Genomic DNA, 12,232 nt, shown 5'->3' on the forward strand with positions numbered 1-12,232 from the left:
TGGTTTCAAGGCAGTTTGCAAATCATGATTACAACAACCTTTTCCAATGTAAAACCCTGCAACACTCATTATTCCAGTCAGCCTGCCCAATGGCCAAAAAAGTAAGGCATCTGATTTCTCGTACATTTACTTAGAAACAATTTGCAAGACATAAGGAGACCACACAAGCCTTATTCCTTCTAGTAATGGAAGAGTTTTCAGCGTTCAAAACACCAACATGGAGAAAAATTATCCTATATCGTATAAAGCGATCCTTTATAGACTTTATCAAGGAACAAAATGCCATTTGAAATAGTTCAACAACCTTCATAGCACCACTATCCAAAGTTTTTGCTTTGGTGAAGCTAAGGCATCAGGCAGATTGTAACTCATTATTTCATAAATCATTATAATGGTATGTAGATTAGACTTTACATCAGATGAAAAGATGAAAGATATGTTCATTTTTCTCAGTGTGTTGGTGTTTGGTTCAGTCCTGCTGATAATTACACCAATAGCAAAAATGCTCCAGCAAATGTAAAAGCATTAAGCGCCATTAAAATATAGAGATCCATCCCACCATTAGGAGGCTCAGCTAGTGCTTTATCAGAGAGTTAATGTTTTAAATCATGAAGTTATTCATTTTTACAGAGCTATGAGAAAAACCAATAGATGTGGTGATAACAAAAAATATGACTCTGTTCCTTCCCATCATCTAGATCAGAGCATTATAACATTACCATAATGCGCATCTATGAATCTTCGTTCTAGCTCTCCCGAGTTAATGCTCCCATAAAATGTTTGGAAATGTTTGTTCCTAAACATGTGTACAAGGTACTAACTCCCACTGAATACAAAAAAGAAAACAGATTCGGAAACCAAGTGTGAATTTTTGTAATAAGCTTCATGCAATCACGATTTCAGGAACGTTCTTTATATATTGCTCTTGCGCACACATATTTTGCCCACTAACTTGCTTTCTTTTTTCCATGCCCCTCATTTCTTCATTATGATCAGCATTCCTCTCATTTAGCCCACAAAAAAACACTCAAATGTCAGAAAGACAACTCAGGTTGCACAAGTTTCAAGCAGTGAATCTCACTGGTTGGTACTTCCTTCTAGAATCCAATTCTATGAGAATTGATAACTCCTTGTATCCTGTGTGCGTATATGCCTTCAAGCCTCCTGTGGACTTCTAGCAAACTTATAGATTTCAAGGCTTTTCTTAGGCAAGGAATACTCAGAACTGATTTCCCTCCTTACTATACAGCCTAAAGTACCTGGCATCTTAAGGATGTGCAATTGTGCCCTTAGCTTTCATGGTCTGGAGCAAAATTCGTGAAGCCAACAGCATGGACCTGTTTATAGCAGCATCCCTACACAGGATTACTTAGAAGTCAACCCAACTGGACACTACAAAAACATAATTAGAATCACACCCTTTTGCTGGAGTTTCTTCCCATTAATATCACAACAGATCTGTAAGATGCTACAAGTTTCTCCTGACATGTTTGCAACATGATGGCTCAGTCTCTGGTATGTAGACTATGTGAATGAATGAACAACACCATTTAATAAACAGACAGAGATGACAATGGGTTGCTGTGAGTCTTCCGTCCTGTATGGCTATATTCCAGAAACATTCTCTCCTGACATTTCACCCACATCTATGGCAGGCATCCTTAGAGACTGTGAGATTTGTTGGAAACTAAGCAAGTGAGGTGTACAGTAGAGTCTCACTTATCCAACACTCGCTTATCCACCGTTCTGGATTATCCAACACATTTTTGTAGCCAATGTTTTCAATATATCATGATATTTTGGTGCTAAATTCGTAAATACAGTAATTACTACATAGCATTACTGTGTATTGAACTACTTTTTCTGTCAAATTTGTTGTATAACATGATGTTTTGGTGCTTTATTTGTAAAATCATAACCTAACTTAATGTTTAATAGGCTTTTCCTTAATCTCTCCTTATTATCCAATATATTGGCTTATCCAACGTTCTGCCGGCCCGTTTACATTGGATAAGTGATACTCTACTGTATATATCCATGGAATAATGTCCAGGGTGGGAGAAAGGACTCTTGTCTGTTGGAGGCAAGTGGGAATGTTGCAATTGGCCACCTTAATTAGACTTGCAGGTTAGGTTTAATTTGATGTTAGGTTTTTAATGCTGTATTCATATGTGAGGTTATGTTGGGATTTTATGCCAATATTTATCTGTTTTTTGAAGGCACTGAATGTATGCCGTTGTTTGTTGGAATTTGCCCTGAGTCCCTTCAGAATAAAAACAAAGTTTTTTTAATTATTATTATTATTATATTGCAGCTTCAAAGCCTGGCTGCTTCCTGCCTGCGGGAATCCTTTGTTATGAGGTGTTAGCTGGCCCTGATTGATTCATGTCTGGAATTCCCATTTTCTGAATGTTGTTCTTTATTTACTGTTCTGATTTTACATTTTTTAAAAATACTGGTAGCCAGATTTTGTTCATTTTCATCATTTCCTCCTTTCTGTTGGAATTGCTTGTGGATTTCAATGGCTTCTCTGTGTAGTCTGACACAGCGGTTGTGAGAGTGTCCAGCATTTCTGTGTCCTCAAATAATATGCTGTGCCCAGGCTGGTTCATCAGGTGCTCTGCTATGGCTGACTTCTCTGGTTGGAACATCATGTTATGGACTGGAATAGAGTGCAGTATATGTCTCGATATGATGCCACATGAACTTTGAATGTGAACTGTAGTTGTTTTTCTTGATCTGTTTATTGTGATGTAATCTGATTGTTGTTTATATGATTTTAATATGTTGTAAGCCGCTTTGGGTCCCGTGAGGGAGTAAAGAGGGATATAAATAAAGATTTATTTATTTATTATTTATTTATTACAACATTTGTATCCCGTCCTTCTCACCCAAAAGGGGACTCAGGGCAGCTTACAATAAAACACACATATATAAAAATATAAAATACAGTGCAAATCAATTAAAATTAAATTAACTAATTAAATACAACAACATTCATAAAAAATATTCATAAAAACATTCATAACAATAAACAGATGGGCGCAATCAGGTCTAAAAATACGGGTCTGTCCATTGAGTTCCAGCACTATCTAGATCTATTATTTTATTTTATGACACAGCAAACAAGATAGATATGCTGGATTTCGTATCACAAAATCACAAGTCGAACACTTCCCAAGTGTCTAGGACTGTGTGATGTATTTTCGGGTGATGTGCGCAGATCCCAGTAGGGTGGCCTTTTGCAGTTGGCAGATCGCAATTTTGTCAATGTCTATTGTTTCCAAAGGAAACCGACGAAACCATTGATCATATCCTCAGCTGCTGTAAGAAAATTGCACAGACAGACTACAAACAGAGGCACAACTATGTGGCCCAAATGATTCATCTATTACTATTATTATTATTATTATTATTATTATTATTATTACTGAATTAATTTGCAGTGCCTTTCATGTTCCTTGATTCGTGTTTGGGCAATGCTGTGTTTGGTGGTCCCTATGTAGACTTGTCCACAGCTGCATGGTACTCTGTGCCTTTCATGTCCCTTGATTTGTGTTTGGGAGCTGAACAACACTGTCAAAACAGAGGCATTCCAGTCATGAAACTATCAGGGCCAGCTAACACCTTTCAAAAAAAGGATTCCCTCAGGCAGGAAGCAGCCAGACCTTGAAGCTGCAAGGCTTTTCAATGCTAGGTAACAGGTAAAGGTTTTCCCCTGACGTTAAGTCCAGTCGTGACCGACTCTGGGATTTGGTGCTCATCTCCATTTCTAAGCCGAAGAGCCGGCATTGTCCGTAGACACCTCCAAAGTCATGTGGCCGGCATGACTATATGGAGTGCTAATCAAGGTGATTAATTGCAACATTCACACTTGTAACCAACAGACAAGAGTTCTTTTTCCCACCCTGGACTTTCCACAGATATATAAATCTCACTTGCCTAATTTCCAACAACCTCACAACCTCTGAGGATTCCTGCTATAGATGTGAGTGAAACGTCAGGAGAGAATGTTTCTGGAACATGGCCATACAGCCCGGAAAACTCACAACAAGAAAGTGATAGCTGCTCGGACACCAAAGCACTTGGGAATCCGACTCAGACAGGCTTGGAGAAAAACAAACAGTTGAGGGGAAACTTCCAAGCGAGAAGGCACCCCTAAACCCAGTGGGCTGAGAAGACCTGTCTTTTCTCCAAGCTCGCAGCCCAGCCCTCTTTCTCCCCCCCCCCCCTTTCCAAGCAAGAGAGGCAGCAAGAGGGAAGGAGGGCGGGTGGGGCAGAGCTGCGAAGCGGCCGGTGAAGAACTGATGTGGAGGGGGAACCGCTTTCCCTGCCCTTTGTCAACCCTGCCTGGACCCAGGTGCGCCCGTTCAAAGCTCTGACAGCATCGCGCTTGGAGGTGGCCTTGGGAAGAAGACAGCAATTGAGCCTGCTGGGAACTCACTCAGAAAAAGTGTGTCCGGCTGTGCCTCCCTATTTTATTGCAAAACGAGGCCAAGAAAGTTGTCTCTGCCTGGACACTTTCCTTCCTTTATCCTGAGACTAGGCCAGGTACAGCCAAACCCAGGGGTCAAGTGCGTCCCCTTGGGCTCTTTTCTCTCTCTCAAAATCCCATTCTTCCTTACTTTTCTCCTTCCCTTCCTTACCTCCCTTTTTCTCCCTCCCTTCTTCCTTCCACCATTTAGTCCTTCCTTCTTTCCCTCCTTCCTCCTTCCCTCTTTCTCTTTCCTTCCCTTTTGTCTTTCCTTCCTTCTCTTTAAGTAAAGGTAAAGGTTTCCCCTGACGTTAAGTCCAGTCATGTCTGACTCTGGGGGTTGGTGCTCATCTCCATTTCTAAGCCGAAGAGCCGGCGTTGTCCGTAGACACCTCCGAGGTCATGTGGCCGGCATGACTGCATGGAGCGCCTGTTACCTTCCCGCCGGAGCGGTACCTATTGATCTACTCACATTGGCATGTTTTCGAACTGCTAGGTTGGTAAAGTCCTTCTCTTTACCCCTCCCCTTTTCTCCCTCCCTTTCATCCTTCCTTCTGTTTCTCTTTCCTCCTTCGCTTCCCCCCTTTCATCCTTCCTTCTGTTTCTCCTTCCTCCTTCGCTTCCCTCCTTTCATCCTTCTTTCTGTTTCTCTTTCCTCCTTCGCTTCCCCCCTTTCGTCCTTCCTTCTCTCTTTCCTTCCACCTTCCCTCCTTCTCTTCTTTCCTTGCAGGGAGTGCTAGCATCCAGTCCCCAAGTTAGAAAGTTTGCCCAGGCCTGGTCTGGGTTGTAAAGGAAGAGCCTGCCTCTGCCCCGGTCATTCTGGAGGGCGGCTTCCTCAAGGGCAAGGGAGCCCGGAGGATGCCGGAGTGAGGGCGGAAAGAAAGAAAGAAAGCAGGATGGAAGGCAGGGAGAGAGGGGGGGAAAGAAGGAAGGAAAGAAAGGAAGAAGGAAGAGAGGAAGGGAGGAAAGGAAGAAGGGAAGAAAGAAGGGTGGAAGGAAAGGAGGAAGGAAGGGAAGAAGTAGAGAGGGAGGGAGGGATGGAGGAAGGAAAGAAGGAAGGGAGAGAGGGAGGGAGGAAAGGAGGAAGGAAAGAAAGGAAGAAGAGAGGGAGGGAGGGATGGAGGGAAGGAGGAAGGGAAGAAGAAAGGGAAGGAAGAAGGAAGGAGGGAGGGAGGAAAGGAGGAAGGAAAGAAAGGAAGAAGAGAGGGAGGGAGGGATGGAGGAAGGAAAGAAGGAAGGGAGAGAGGGAGGGAGGAAAGGAGGAAGGAAAAAAAGGAAGAAGAGAGGGAGGGAGGGAGGGATGGAGGGAAGGAGGAAGGGAAGAAGAAAGGGAAGGAAGAAGGAAGGAGGGAGGGAGGAAAGGAGGAAGGAAAGAAAGGAAGAAGAGAGGGAGGGAGGGATGGAGGGAAGGAGGAAGGGAAGAAGAAAGGGAAGGAAGAAGGAAGGAGGGAGGGAGGAAAGGAGGAAGGAAAGAAAGGAAGAAGAGAGGGAGGGAGGGATGGAGGAAGGAAAGAAGGAAGGGAGAGAGGGAGGGAGGAAAGGAGGAAGTAAAAAAAGGAAGAAGAGAGGGAGGGAGGGATGGAGGGAAGGAGGAAGGGAAGAAGAAAGGGAAGGAAGAAGGAAGGAGGGAGGGAGGAAAGGAGGAAGGAAAGAAAGGAAGAAGAGAGGGAGGGAGGGATGGAGGAAGGAAAGAAGGAAGGGAGAGAGGGAGGGAGGAAAGGAGGAAGGAAAGAAAGGAAGAAGAGAGGGAGGGAGGGATGGAGGGAAGGAGGAAGGGAAGAAGAAAGGGAAGGAAGAAGGAAGGAGGGAGGGAGGAAAGGAGGAAGGAAAGAAAGGGAGGGAGGAAAGGAGGAAGGGAAGAAGGAGGGAGGGAGGAAAAAAAGGAAGAAGGAAGAAAGGGAGAAAGGGAAGAAGTAGAGGAAGGAAAGGAGGAGGGAGACAGGAAGGAAAGAAGGAAGGGAGAGAGGGAGGAAAGGAGTGAGGAAGGGAGAGAGGGAGGGAGGAAAGGAGGAAGGAAAAGAAAGGAAGAAGGAAGAGAGGGAAGAAGGAAGGGAAGGAAGAAGGAAAGGAGGAAGGAAAGAATGGATTGGGAAAGGAAGGGAGAAAGTAAGAAAGGAAAGGAAGAAGGAAAGAAGGAAGAGACGAAAGGAGGGAGGAGGGATGGAAGGGAGAAGGAAACGAGGAAGGAGTGAAGGGAGAGAGGGAAGGAGGGAGGGAAGGAGAAAGGAAGGGAAGAGCCCTGCTTCAGGTGCGGGCGCGGGGGTCATCTCCTCCTCCTCCTGCTGCTCCTGCTCGTGGGTCTGACTCCCCTCGGTCCGTCTCTCGGTGGCTGTCCCTCCGTCCCTCCCTCCTTGCCTGCGCCGCCTCTCCGTGCTGCCTCTCCCCGGCAGGCGCCACCCAGCCCGCCCGCCCCGAGACGCACGCGGCTGCCGAGCTCACCGGAGGCGGCGTCTGGGCAGCCCCCGCCGCGCCTTCAGCGGAGTCCCCGCATCCTCTGTTGCCCGGCTCCCCATTTCGCCAGCATCACGCCTCTGGCTCTGGCGCTCGCGCTGCCTCTCGGTCCCGCTCGCTCTCGCCGCAGCTGCACCACCACCACCAGCAGCAGCAGCAGCAGTCCCCGTCCGCACGCCCAGCCCGCGGTAGAACTTGGCCCTCGCCCGAGTGACAAGATGGAGCGGCCAATCAGCGCCTCCTTCGACGCTCAGGGAGAGGGGGCCGCCGACCAATCCGGGGAGGAAGGGAGACCCCCTCCTCTCTTTCTCAGCAGCTCTGGCTTCCGGGAGAGGAGGGAGGGAGGGAGGGGAGCAAGAGGAGGAGACTGAGGAGGCTTTTGTGGGGGGATCGGAGGTGCCCCTGCTCCAGGCGACGCTTAAGGTAGAACTAGGGCTACCTTAAACGTCCTCCACCTTAAGGACGTCTTTCTCATCCCCCAAAAAGGAGGAAGAATGAATGGATGGGTGCTCATCATAGCGGGGGAAGATCTTGCCTATCCCAGGGATGGGATACAGCTAAAGATGGGATGCAGCAGACCTCTCTTGGCCCCTAGCAACCTCTGCTCCAACACATCCAGGTCCGGGTTGCTGTGAGTTTTCCGGGCTGTATGGCTATGTTCCAGAAGCATTCTTTCCCGATGTTTGCCTGCATCTATGGCAGGCATTCTCAGAGGGTGGAAATTAGGCAAGTGGCATTTGTGGAGTGTTCAGGGTGGGAGAAAGACCTCTTGTCTCTTTGAGGCAGGTGTGAATGTTGCAATTGGCCACCTTGATTAGCGTTGAATAGCCTCGCAGCTTCAAGGTCTGGCTGCTTACTGCCTGGGGAAATCCTTAGTTGGGAGGTGTTAGCTGGCCATGATTGTTTCATACAAATAGATAAACAGAGATGTCTATTCTAAACAATGTAAAGAGATATACAAAACACAATGATGGTTCAAAACGTATGTATGTATATTAGAGCAACATATACATTCAACATTCACAAAAATAATACATTCCAAGTAAAAGGTAAAGGTTTCCCCTGACGTTAAGTCCAGTTGTGACCGACTCTGGGGGTTGGTGCTCATCTCCATTTCTAAGCCGAAGAGCCGGCATTGTCCATAGACACCTCCAAGGTCATGTGGCCGGCATGACTGCATGGAACGCCGTTACCTTCCCACCGGAGCAGTACCTATTGATCTACTCACATTTGCATGTTTTCGAACTGCTAGGTTGGCAGGAGCTGGAGCTAACAGCGGGCGCTCACTCTGCTCCCCAGGTTTGAACCTGGGACCTTTCGGTCTGCAAGTTCAGCAGCTCAGCGCTTTAATACACTGAGCCACCGGAGGCTCCGTTTCATACTAATAGATAAACACAGATGTCTATTCGAAACAATGTAAAGAGATATACAAAACACAATGATGGTTCAAAACATATGTTATATACACAGTATGTATATTAGAGCAAAGAGCCCCGGTGGCAAAGTGTGTTAAAGCACTGAGCTGCTGAACTTGCAGACCGAAAGGTCGCAGGTTCAAATCCCGGGAGCGGATTGAGCGCCCGCTATTAGTTCCAGCTTCTGCCAACCTAGCAGTTTGAAAACATGCCAATGTGAGTAGATCAATTGGTACTGCTCCGGTGGGAAGGTAACGGCGCTCCATGCAGTCATGCCGGCCACATGACCTTGGAGATGTCTATGGACAACGCCGGCTCTTCAGCTTAGAAATGGAGATGAGCACCAACTCCCAGAGTCAGATATGACTGGACTTAACATCAGGTGAAACCTTTATATTAGAGCAACTTATACATTCAACATTCACAAAAATAATGCCCTGGTCAATGTTATAATACGCATATGTATTTTACTAAATATTATCAATCAAACATAATTATATAAGAAACTGCAAACCTAGAGGCTTAAAAACGGACTAGAATCAAACCGACTCAAAGTCTGTGTGGTATTTGAAAGATTCCTCAGGATTACAAAAACATATGTTGTCAACACAGTCTGCATATTAGAGCATCATATACATTTAACATTCCCAAAACAATATATAACCGCAGAAATTCATATCATCATATATTGATGGCATGACTGCATGGAACGCCGTTATCTTCCCGCTGGAGCGGTACCTATTGATCTACTCACATTTGCATGTTTTCGAACTGCTAAGTTGGCAAAAGCTGGAGCTAACAGCGGGCGCTCACGCCACTCCCCGGATTTGAACCTGGGACCTTTCGGTCTGCAAGTTCAGTAGCTCAGCGCTTTAACACACTGAGCCACCAGAGGCTCCTATAAGTTTATAGAGGAAGGGAAAACACGACTGGATGGTTAGATGGTATATCAAAAACTGTTGGGAAAAGGGCTTAGCAGCTCAACTGAGAGCCCTTCCACACAGCCATATAACCCAGAATATCAAGGCAGAATGAGCCACAATATCTGCTTTGAACTGGAATATCTGAGTCCACACTGCCATATATCCCAATTCAAGGCAAATAATGTAGGATTTTATTCAGTTGTGTGGAAGAGGCCTGAAAATGAATCTTGGCTCCTGTCAATCCAGTTGGAACATGGGACCAGGTGTAATAGTTTGAAGTTATAGGAGCAAAGACTTCAGCTGAACCTGAGAAGAAACCTCTTGATGGTAATAGCAGCTGAACGATGGAACCAATTACTTAGGCTCTTCCACACAGCTGAATAAAATCCCACATGATCTGCTTTGAACTGGAATATGTGGCAGTGTGGATTCAATTAACCCAGTTCAAAGCAGATATTGTGGGATTGTCTGCCTTCATATTCTGGGTTATGTGGCTGTCTGGAAGGACCCTTAGAGTGCTAGTGTGGTCTCTTTCTCTAGACATCTTCAAAAACGTGCTGGACATCTCCCTCCTTGGGAAGCTCAAGCTCAGGACTTCTTAAAGGTTTCCACTTAGGCCACCTTTTGGCCAATTTTTAAAAATGTGACCCTGGCTATACAGATATATAAAATAGGTATACAAATCAAGCATTTGTTGATAAATTAGCATTTGCAAGGCTTCCATTTTTATGAAGTACAGCTGAAGTGGGCCGGGCTGTGGCGCAGGCTGTTGAGCAGCCTGCTGCAATAAATCACTCTGACCATGAGGTCATGAGTTCGAGACCAGCCTGTGGCAGGGTGAGCACCCATCAATTAAAAATAAAAAATAGCCCCTGCTTGTTGCTGACCTAGCAACCCGAAAGATAGTTGCATCTATCAAGTAGGGAATAAGGTACCACTTATAAAAGTGGGGAGGCAAGTTTAACTATTTTACAACGTTGGAATGAGGAAGTGCCGTCACAGTGGATGATGAAGCAGCTGCTCCCCCCTGTGGCCAGAATCAAACATCCCCTCAGGAGAAGGTTAAATTGCCTCTGCGTCTGTCTGTCTCTGTTTGATGTGTATATGGGCATTGAATGTTTGCCCTATGTGTGTATAATGTGATCCGCCCTGAGTCCCCTTCGGGGTGAGAAGGGCGGAATATAAATACTGTAAATAATAATAATAAATAAGTGTATTTTGCAGATTCCCCAGTAAACACTGCAAGTCACTTCTGGTGTGAGAGAATTGGCCATCTGCAAGGATGTTGCCCAGGGGATGCCCAGACGTTTTACCATCCTGTGGGAGGCTTCTCCCATGTCCCCGCATTGGAAGCTGGAGCTGACAGACGGGAGCTCACTCTGCTCCCCAGGTTCTAACCACTGACCTTTCAGTCAGCAGTCCTGCCAGCACAATGGTTACGGCCCCTGGCAAGATGTTTGTTTATAAAGCTATTGTCCTTCCAACTGCTGTATGCCTCTGAAACATGGACTGTCTTTAAACATCACTCTTGACTTCTGGAAATATTCTATCTTGCCTTCAAGAAATCCTGCAAATCTCTTGGAAAGACAGGCAGACAAATTGCAGCTTTCTGGAAGAAGCAAAGACCACGAGCATTGAAGTGATGGTCCCCCAACATCAACTTCGCTGGACTGGCCTTGTTGTCCAAATGTCTGATCACCATCTCCCAAAGAAGTTACTTTATTCTCAGTTCAAGAACGGAAATAATAATAATAATAATAATAATAATAATAATAATAATAATAATACATTATTATTGTTGCCATCCCAGGTGACAGTCACATTGACGAAAAACAACAGGAAAAACTCAGCCGCTATCAGGACCTCAAGATTGAACTTCAAAGACTCTAGCAGAAACCAGTGCAGGTGGTTCCGGTGGTGATGGGCACATTGGGTGCCGTGCCAAAAGATCTCAGCCGGCATTTGGAAACAATAGACATTGACAAAATTACGATCTGCCAACTGCAAAAGGCCACCCTGCTGGGATCTGTGCACATCATCTGAAAATACATCACACAGTCCTAGACACTTGAGAAGTGTTCGACTTGTGATTTTGTGATACGAAATCCAGCATATCTATCTTGTTTGCTGTGTCATAATAAAATAATACATTTATTCTTATATGCTGCCACCATCTCCCCGAAGGGACTCAGGGTGGCTTAGACATGGCACAAAAGTACATAAAAACAGAGCGTAAAACACTACACAACAGATTTGTGTAAAATATGTTTAAAACAGCCACTAAGTGAGGTTCAGAAAACCTTTTGGGCAAACATTGAACTAAGGGGATCCCGTTTGGAATTTGGACCTTCAGTTTAAGAATCAGTGCTCTATCTGGCATTTCCACATGGAGTGTTAACTTCATGTCCTCTGAGGCCCCTTCCAATTTTATGGTTTTATGTTTCTCCCTCATCCTCTCATTTTCTTTCTCTTTGACATGTTATGCAGTGTTTATAGCAGGTAATTTTTAATTAAAAAGAAAGAAAGAATTTTGCTTCTGTGATTAAAGGTATCGGGGCAAAAATGAAAGAGGAATTCATTCCTCATAATGGTAGTAGCAGAGCGGTTGCATGTGAAAAGTCTACCTTTAAAAAAACAGCAGGGTTTTGAGAGTTCATCATGCAGTAGTTTGTGTGGCCTTGTGTTAATTCAGAAGAAAATGAAATGCCTGTGGGTGACGCATGCATTGCAAAATCCATACTAATTTCATGTTATGAAGCCAAGCAAAACCGCATGAAAGTGTGTGTAAGGTTTTGATACCAGATAATAGTTATTGATACAGATAAGAGACTATTATTACAGATAACAGTAAGGTAATGCTCAAAATTCTGCAAAGTAGACTCCAGCAATACATGGAGCGAGAGAGGCCAGATGTGCATGCTGGGTTTAGAAAAGGCAGAGGAACAAGAGATCAAATTGCCAATATCCGC

At 45.1% G+C, this 12,232-nt stretch overlaps 1 protein-coding gene and 1 long non-coding RNA gene across 6 annotated transcripts in view; one reads left to right on the forward strand and one right to left on the reverse strand.

Annotated features, from left to right (window-relative positions):
* The window catches only part of b3galt1 (beta-1,3-galactosyltransferase 1), a 538,987-nt gene extending 531,936 nt beyond the window's left edge, over positions 1-7,051 (reverse strand). For all 5 annotated transcript variants that reach the window (XR_010002361.1, XM_062969194.1, XM_062969191.1 and 2 more), the window contains exon 1: positions 6,914-7,051. The gene's annotated coding sequence lies outside the window, so the exon portion shown is untranslated. The remainder of the gene's footprint in view (positions 1-6,913) is intronic.
* A 239-nt stretch (positions 7,052-7,290) lies between these two features.
* LOC134295725 (uncharacterized) lies at positions 7,291-11,791 on the forward strand. Its single transcript, XR_010002362.1, has 2 exons — positions 7,291-7,544; positions 11,074-11,791. It is a non-coding gene; the product is annotated as an uncharacterized LOC134295725 (long non-coding RNA).
* The last annotated feature ends 441 nt before the right edge of the window (positions 11,792-12,232 follow it).

The sequence above is a fragment of the Anolis carolinensis genome, chromosome 1, assembly GCF_035594765.1.
Source record: "Anolis carolinensis isolate JA03-04 chromosome 1, rAnoCar3.1.pri, whole genome shotgun sequence".
Lineage (NCBI taxonomy): Eukaryota > Metazoa > Chordata > Lepidosauria > Squamata > Dactyloidae > Anolis > Anolis carolinensis.